Below are 8,789 nucleotides of genomic sequence, written 5' to 3' on the forward strand. Positions count from 1 at the left end.
CAAGCGCACACCCAGACCGTCATTTTTTTTTGTTTGGATAGGTTTTTTGGCAGTCTCGTAAAAAAATTTGCAACTGCAACTTGACTGTAAATTTGTAAATGCAACTGCAAGACACAGCTCAGCTCTGCAATCCTTCTAAAAGAGTAAAAAACACAAATTGAGTTAACAAAATTTAGTCTTCTCACTAAGTTGTTTGCGTTACTGCTTGCTTCAGACCTACCTGCCCTTCTCTAGGTTGGTGTTTTGTTATTGTTGTTATTTCACAAACCAATACACGCGTCCTCATGTCATATCCTTTGCAAATCGGTACCGGTAGGCCTAAATCTTTTTATTCGATTGAAAGATTTCCAAGAAAAAAACAGTTTTTTTTTGTTGTTTGTTTCAAGCAAAATCTTTTTATACCAATCCATTTGTAACCACAGTTTTTCAAATATTGTTAATAAACAATAGGCTACTGTAAATCAGTTTGTCTCAATATTTAGAAGTTTATCAGGCTAATTAAACTTTGAGAGCAATGGCTATGTTGTTCAAATTATGGTATTTAGAAGTTTATCAGGCTAATTAAACTTTGAGAGCAATGGCTATGTTGTTCAAATTATGGCGACCTATAGCCTATATTGGTTAGTGGTTACAAAGATTGGCTTGATCTTAAAGATCACTTTTATTTTGGTGGTCTTATTAATCTAACATTATTTTTTTGAGTGATCTTAAACCCGAATTATATTAGAGCTCGTAATGTATAACATAATTTTAAGACATATTGAAGATAAAAGAGGTATTAGTATTGGAGAAAACAACATTAACCACATACGATATGCTAACGACACCGTTTTGATAGCTGACTCGGACGTAAAACTGCAAAACATCTTAGATAGCCTATTGTGTGTACGAAAAGCAAGATATTTGACATGGAAGGAAATAAAAAGAAAACAGAAATAACGGTCGTAGCAAAAAAAAGCCGCCTAAACTCCTATTTGTAATTTGTCAGTTAATGGAACAATTCTTAAACAGGTCCAAAAATTCAAATACATCGGTACGGTAGGCTACTATATGGTGAATTGGGAATTGGGATGCAAGAGACGAAACAGAGCTCAACATAAGAACAGCCCAAGCAAAAGGATAAGCTTCCAACAAATGAAACCAATTCTTTGCAATAAAAATATCTCCTTTAAGGCAATGTCTACAGTTTTAAAATGCTATAGACCTATTTATCCTGTTTTTCATTACAACTCTGAAACCTGGAATATCTCAAAAAAAATTAATGCTTTTGGAATGTGGTGCTTCCGTAGAATGCAACGTATTTCATGGCTGGCAAAGATAACGGTTTTATATGACGTTTGATTTGGTGAAAATTGTCCGTAACATAGCGGCCCCTAGTTATGACAGTCTGACATGGCATAACTAAAAAAGAATTTAAGGACAATTTTGAGCCAATGAATAAAAACACACGATATATCCACAAATTGTTTGAATCACTCACGTTTAAGTTAATACGTAAATACAAAGGGCATGCAAAGAATGAACAACAATACGAATAATACACTACGATACATGAAATTGGTACCATAGGTACACGCTAAAATGACGCTATATACAATGGTTGCGATCATAACCGACTGTTCTGGGCTCAGACAAGGGTCAGCCACCGCAGACAAAACCAGGCTCAAACCCTAACACTTAGGTGTTCTTTACGGGGTCGAGGCACGAAATATCCCTCAACACGTAGTCTACTTTCACTTTCCCCGTACTCTCATCATAGTTGCAGACGGCAACTTTAGCTCTACGAACCACAGGCTTCCCTTTCCTAATTTGTGGAACTCCCTCATGCACCCTCCCAAGTTGATACTTCCCACGTTTACCAATGTCTTGGAGAGAACCCACCACTACAAGTTGACCAGGCTCCAAATTCTCGGCCATTTTTAGCCATTTTTTCCGTTCCTGAAGATCTGGCAAGTAAAAATCGATCCATTTACTCCAAAACTGCTGAGAAAGTGACAAATTGAACCAATAGTCCCTTCTTAGTTGGTCACGATCATGTGGTTTCCCAACAGCACAGTATGGGTCTAAGTATGGGGTCAAACGTGAGGCAGGGGTGATGACAGTAAAATTCCTAGGGTCGTCACTCAAAGGTACCAAAGGGCGTTCGTTCACGATCCGAACGGCACTGCCTGTGTACGTAAGCAGTTCAATAAAATTGGGCTTAAGTATTGAAGAGTCCAAAATGTGAAAAAAGTACTTAGTCATATCGGCCATGAGACCAAATCTACTAAGCCGAAATCTGGCTAAGACATCTACCAGAGGGTTTAACAAGTCAGGACCCGAAAACATTACATCATTAACACAAGTTCCTCGAAATTCAGACTTGCCATCGTAAACAATACGCTTTTTTAATTGTGACGTCACAAAGTATGGTAAATACCACTCAAATCCTTTTACATTTTCTGCTTCACCAGCACGCTCGATATAGCCATTAGATTTAAGATCCTTCATGGTGTCAGTAAGGAAATCACAAAGTTCAGGTTGTTTTAAAGCCTTCTTCCTTAAAGCAGCAGCTCTATCTGACGCCAACACAAAATTGTTAGGTAAATCAATATCTTCCTTCAACGGTACAGGTATCTCAAATCGACCATCTTTCAACTCAATATTCGGTTCAACAAGTTCTCTAGCCAAAATGTCATTGCGAGACAATTCACAGGTTTCGTATTGCAAGGTCAAATCCTGAATGACTTTATTCAGGTCTGCTATTTCCATATCACGAGACTCAATTTTATGCTGAAAGCCAGAGATTACATCCGATTCTAAAGACGTCTGCACTCTGCACACGTTAGCAACGCTTTCATCTAAGGGTGACTTACCACCGCAAGCCAACCAACCGAGAGGAGTGAGCAAAGCATGTGGTTCACTACGATTGTCACCAACACGCTCTTCTTTAGTCCACATCAAATAAGTGTTGTCGTTGCCAATCAGTACATCTACAGTACTACAATCGTTCAAATGAAACATATTCACGTCATGAAAATGACGGAAACCACTTAAATCCTGCTTTTGCGGTAAAGTTTTAACATCGTCAGCCCAAGCTGGGTTAACCACCGAAGTTATATCACAAAACAGTTCATTCGTCTCTAACGACTGGATGTTGAGTTTAACAAGGTCAGCACAAGTAGGTTTCTGACCAGCCAGAGTATCCATTTTAAACGACCCTTCATCATACGGTTTAACGCCAAGTTCGCACACCAAATCACTTGAAACAAAAGTCAACTGCGAACCAGGATCATGCTGACAATACACCAACTTCGATTTGCCAGTTATTGGATTCAAAACACGAGCAGCAGTAACGCGGTTAAAAGCTGCTTTAACATTTCCAATCTTAACATTACGCACTGGAACTCTGGCACGATCATCATCTTTCCCAACCGAATCCAGAGAATCACGTGACGTCACATAAAAATCATGCAGAAGAAAATAGTGTTTCCTATCGTTGTTAGGGCCACACTGACGACAGTTGTTTGCATGAACGCAATCCCTAACCATATGCAGGCGCAAACAATTCAAGCATTTGCCAGCTTTCACAATGACATCTCTCCGATCTTTAGGTGTCAAGCGCAAAAATTCTTTACAATTAGACAAAAAATGATATTCCACTTGACCACGTGACGAACAATAAAAACATGCCGGTATGTCTCTACGTCTGGCCACACCACCGCGCGGTGCGCCAACAGCAGTCGAGTACTGCAAACTCCCTGAAATCACATTATCATGGGGTTTTACCGACGTCTGCCTAACCGGACATGAAGGCAATTTTCCTTTGCCAAACTTTTTAAAATGCTGCGACTCACCAGAATCGCCCATTAGCATAATGCTAAAATCAGTCGACTTGCGCGTTTCCTCCCGTACTACAAATTCAAACAAACTCTGAAAAGTAGGCTCATCAGTGCCACCATACTGATCACCTAAAAAGTCAAGATAACGCTGCTTAGCGTCAAACGGGAGTCGCTTAACCAAATCCAAAACAAAACGTCCTTCCAATTTGTCACGATGACCATAAGCTTGCGCGTAAAGCAGACACTGCCACAATTCATCTTTAAACTCTTTCAAATCACTGGAAAAGATCGAAGTCAATTTGCTACCATAGCGATACTTTCTAATTTCCGGTTCGGCGAAAAGACCTCCACGAACCCCAAAACGCTGGGACAAGCGAGCTAACGACATTTCTATCCTGTCTTCCTCTGACTAGCCAGGAGTGTCGGAAACCAAATTAGCTATCGTTTGCGCAGCTGTTCTAACACAAGCTGCTTGTAACAAAGTCAAACGAGTTCCTTTAAAGAGCGAAGCTGCCATTAAGGCCGTAACACGATTTTTAAAGAAGATAAATGGCATATTATTACCATCGTAACCAATCAAGGCCGCCTTATCGAACGTCCAAAACGTCCTACTATTTTGGTATTCAAAAAAGCAATCCTGCTGTTGAGAACTCGATTTAGCGGGAGAAGACAAGCTATATCCCTTAAAGGGCTGAGTGGGCTCAGTCACATGCACAGCCCGATCACGATTCTCACACACGTTAAAATTAGGAGACGCGATACGCCTCTCACAATCACCCAAATTACGTGTATCTGGGCGATCAAAAACTAGCGGCGCAGAAAACTGTGAAGGGGGCAAAGCATTACTGCTATCAGCGGCCCCGTGACCTGTACGCTCTGGGGGAAGAGTTCGGCTAAAATTCGCAGGCTTTGGCCTTAGATCCTTCGGAAGATCCTTATCTGCGGCCCCGAGACCTCCTGAAACAGTATGAAAACATGTGGATTGTACTAGTCTACTTACAGATTGAACAGGCGACTGGAAAAGGTTATGTAAATTAAACTGTGATTGATGTTCACTTCTGGAATGCCTAGAAGATCCCTTCTTAGAGCTACGCCGGGAGCCCAGCTCTGATCGATATTCAGCTAAAGCTACCTCCTTACGTTGTTCAGCCCTCAACTGTGCGTCTTTGAGTGCGAACTCAGCAGCTCTCGCTTCGGCTTTCGCGGCAGCCTCAGCTCGTATGGCCTAAGCTCTCGCGGCGGCTTCGGCTTGCATTTGGAGCTCCTCTCGTCTTAGCTGTAGGTTAATTTGTGTCACCATCCGAGACGAACTCCTAGACATCCTAGTGCTTACATTTGAGGCGCTATTCTCAGGATGTATGTCAGCATTCAACATATCTGAGAACTCACTTACTTTTTGTTCGAAGTTATTTTTTAACGAGTTAAATTCGGGATCTACCCTATCACGAAGTTCTGCCAAGATTGCAGAGTTAAAAATTTTAGTCAAAAGAGCATGGAAATGCCGTAAATCCTCTTCCAAAGTAGAGAACTTAGATCTAAAAATTAACAGTTCTTGCTTATCACTCAAAGAACCTAGGGCTACAGAAAGTTCCCAATTTGAGTCAAAATATCCCGTCTAAGATGCCGGGCCTCTCGAACTGACTTAGCCTCATCGTTACTGGGTCCCTCCCCAGAATGGCCTGCCCGACCGCAAAGAACATCATCAGGCTTAAACTCAGTCGAGTCGACGGCGGCCGAGTCCCTGTCGCCATCGAGTGTAGACATATTAAATGTTGGGGCTAAATTTAACAATTAAAAAATTAAGTTACACAAACACACAAAATTAAGTTATAAAAAACTTAACTCCAAAGACCGTAAAAATACAAAAAGAATTTAAATGCACAATACCGTAGTTGTACGGGTATATGAAGTCCTAAAGTTCCACAAAACTTGCTTGATTCGTCCACTTGAATCTTCAAGCACAGATCGATTGTCTTTAATTTTCTTTTTTCTTGCCAATGAATGTCAATGTTGTTTTTTGTTCAGAACCAACAAAAAAAACGTCTTAATTTTTAGCTTGAAGTTCTTCAGTACCAACTGAGAAAAAATGTCTTTAATTTTCTTTTGCTTCTGTAGACTATCAACCAACAAGATCTTCTTTTATTATTTCTTTGCTTCTGTAGCCTACCAACCAACAACTTCGTCTTTTATTATTTATGGTCACAGCGGTAAACCATAATCTCTTCGTGGGAAAATTGTAACATAAGATTCTCGGATCCGTTCGTCTGTATGTAATGACCGAAAAAGAAACACTCCTTTGGAACGTCTATTCAAAAGTGTGTTTCTGTAAAAATAGCCTCAAAGCTGTCGAAAAATGGGGTGCAACGCGATACACCACTAAAAACTTGTCACTACAATCCAAATTACTTAGATAAAAGACGGAAATTTTATCCAGCTGGCAAGCACTAAGCAAACAGTTAAATTTTCGACCAACTTTCAAGCAACAACCTTACGAATGACTAGAATAATTTGCGATATCTCAAACTCACGTAAACAGTAACTGTGACGCAATAATGAAAGACATTGTCACGCAATTCAAACAGGTGTTCAAAGGCGATGATGCAATGTTTCATCATGTCTTACGAACGATGGTACAATATTTGGACATTTTCTAGCAATTTCCATGACGCAAGATGCCAGCTAGGTTAAGTAGACCATAACGGTTTTATATGACGTTTGATTTGGTGAAAATTGTCCGTAACACCAGCTTACCGTTCAAATATAAGTTCATGCTGTTTCGCGGATCTTCACCAAAACTAGAACAAAACACTTTCAAAAAGAAAAAAGCTGCACTACCAAATTCCTGGAAAAAAGACTTAAAACATCTTACCATGTCGGTTTTGAATATTTTGGAAGCTGCCTGAGTTTGTGCTGCTTTTCAGAAACCCATGGGGGAATGCCATTCGATATAGGCTAGTACCAATTAAAATCTAGAAGACACCTTGAGCCAGGACATGCAAACCATCTCAGCTTATCTCCAGAACTGGCGACTGAAACTCAGCGAAACCAAAACTGTGTCGGCAGCTTTCCACCTACACAATCGGGAAGCTGATCGTGAGCTACATGTCCACAACAACGGAAAACCTCTGTCCTTCTGCCCCGAGCCAAGGTACCTTGGGGTGACACTAGACAGATCGCTCACATACCGCCACCATTTGGTGTCACTGCGCAAGAAACTGACATCCCGCGCTGCATTACTGAAGCGCCTGGCAGGCTCTAGCTGGGGGGCGAGGGCTGACACTTTGCGAATAGCAGCCTTAGCCCTTGTCTACTCTTCAGCAGACTACTGTGCACCTGTCTGGTGCCGCAGTGCTCACTGCCACAACATCGACACTGCCATAAACAGCGCCCTGCGCACAGTGACCGGATGCCTGCGTCCCACACCATTGGACAATCTCCCCATTCTCGCTGGCATCCAACCTGCTGAGCTTCGTCGCGAAGAAGCCACTCTGTCCCTCGGTCGACGGGCACTGGAGCCTAATCATCTTCTCCACCACAAGATCTCTGCCTTCCCAAAAGGGCACCCCCGCCGACTGAAATCAAGACACCCATTCGTGCCAGCCGCTCGGCTTCTGATCAACGAAGCTGATGAACAAGACACCTCTGCGGCTACTTGGGCGGACCATAAATGGAATTCTGAATGGAGGTCAAGCACCACCAGACTCCATTCATTCATCCCCGACGCCGACACACGCCCAATCGGCCTGACACTACAGAGACAGGCGTGGGTGCGCCTCAACCGTCTCCGTACGGGCGTCGGCCTTTTCCGCTCAACCATGCACCAATGGGGAATGGCTTCTTCCTCCTCCTGTGAATGTGGTGCCGAGGAACAGACCGCAGACCACATCATCAATGACTGTACCATCTTCAAGCCACCTAACGGAGTGGAAGGTCTGCGCGTCATGGATGATGAAACTAAAGACTGGCTGCTCTCTAGCAGCCTTCCAGTGTAGTCCGGGAACATCGTGAATCTGGGGTGGTAAAAGGATAGACCCTCGGCCCCAGAAGCTCAGACGACGACGAACAATTTAAATTCAAAATTGTTTTGTTTGTATAAACGTGAAAGCGAAAATCGTGGATGTAGTCAAGTTTTAAGCCTTTCCGGGTGCTAAATCACTGGGGCTGCCAATGAAGACAATCCATCAAGCAGATGAAGTTCAGTTCATATCTGACATCACAACGAAAAACAATAGCCAAACAGAGCAGAGGTCTAGAAAAGAGTAGAAGCGACACGTTGAAAACTGTCATGAATGTTGCAAAGCGTGCCAGAAAGCCGCTTCAATCATGTTCAACGTGAGAAGGTAACTCAGTACTAATCGTTTTTGCAAATTTCTCGTGATGAGTGCGTTTCTAAAGCATCTTACATGTAAATGAGTGAGTTATTGAAGCTAAATGGTTATTATTCAATGCCGCTTTGACATGCAGCTGCAGTTTGATTTCTTCTCGTCGTCTGGTCAAAAGTTTACAAAATCTATCTCGCACTCCTTTGTGTTCTATAGAAGCTGTGGCCTGCATGGCCGATTAGTGAGAGCCCTGACACGCACTCGAAACAGGGACTGTTCGACACCACTCAAGAGTAGGCTATGTGGCTGTGTCTTTGGCAGGACGCTTAAAGGTATGCTTGAAGGTAAACACTAACATTGGATTTCTTGCCTTCCTGTCCACTTAATTTAAATCTTCAGCCACCAGGGGTAGGCTAAGCCTGTATACGACGAAGAGAATCTATAGGCACTAAAAGTTGAATGCACCAGACGAAAGAAACAGTTTGAGCAAAAACTATCAACAAACAGAGAACTCAGTGCTTTGTTTATGTTTCATCATTGCTGACTTGTCTGTTTATTACACAATATCCCGTTGTTTCCGACGTTACACAATTACGAGCTAAGAAGGTACCTTACGTGAGGTCACTTGTGTTCTGCCTCCTGTGAT

This window comes from Aplidium turbinatum, chromosome 1 (genome assembly GCF_918807975.1).
Source record: "Aplidium turbinatum chromosome 1, kaAplTurb1.1, whole genome shotgun sequence".
Classification (NCBI taxonomy): domain Eukaryota; kingdom Metazoa; phylum Chordata; class Ascidiacea; order Aplousobranchia; family Polyclinidae; genus Aplidium; species Aplidium turbinatum.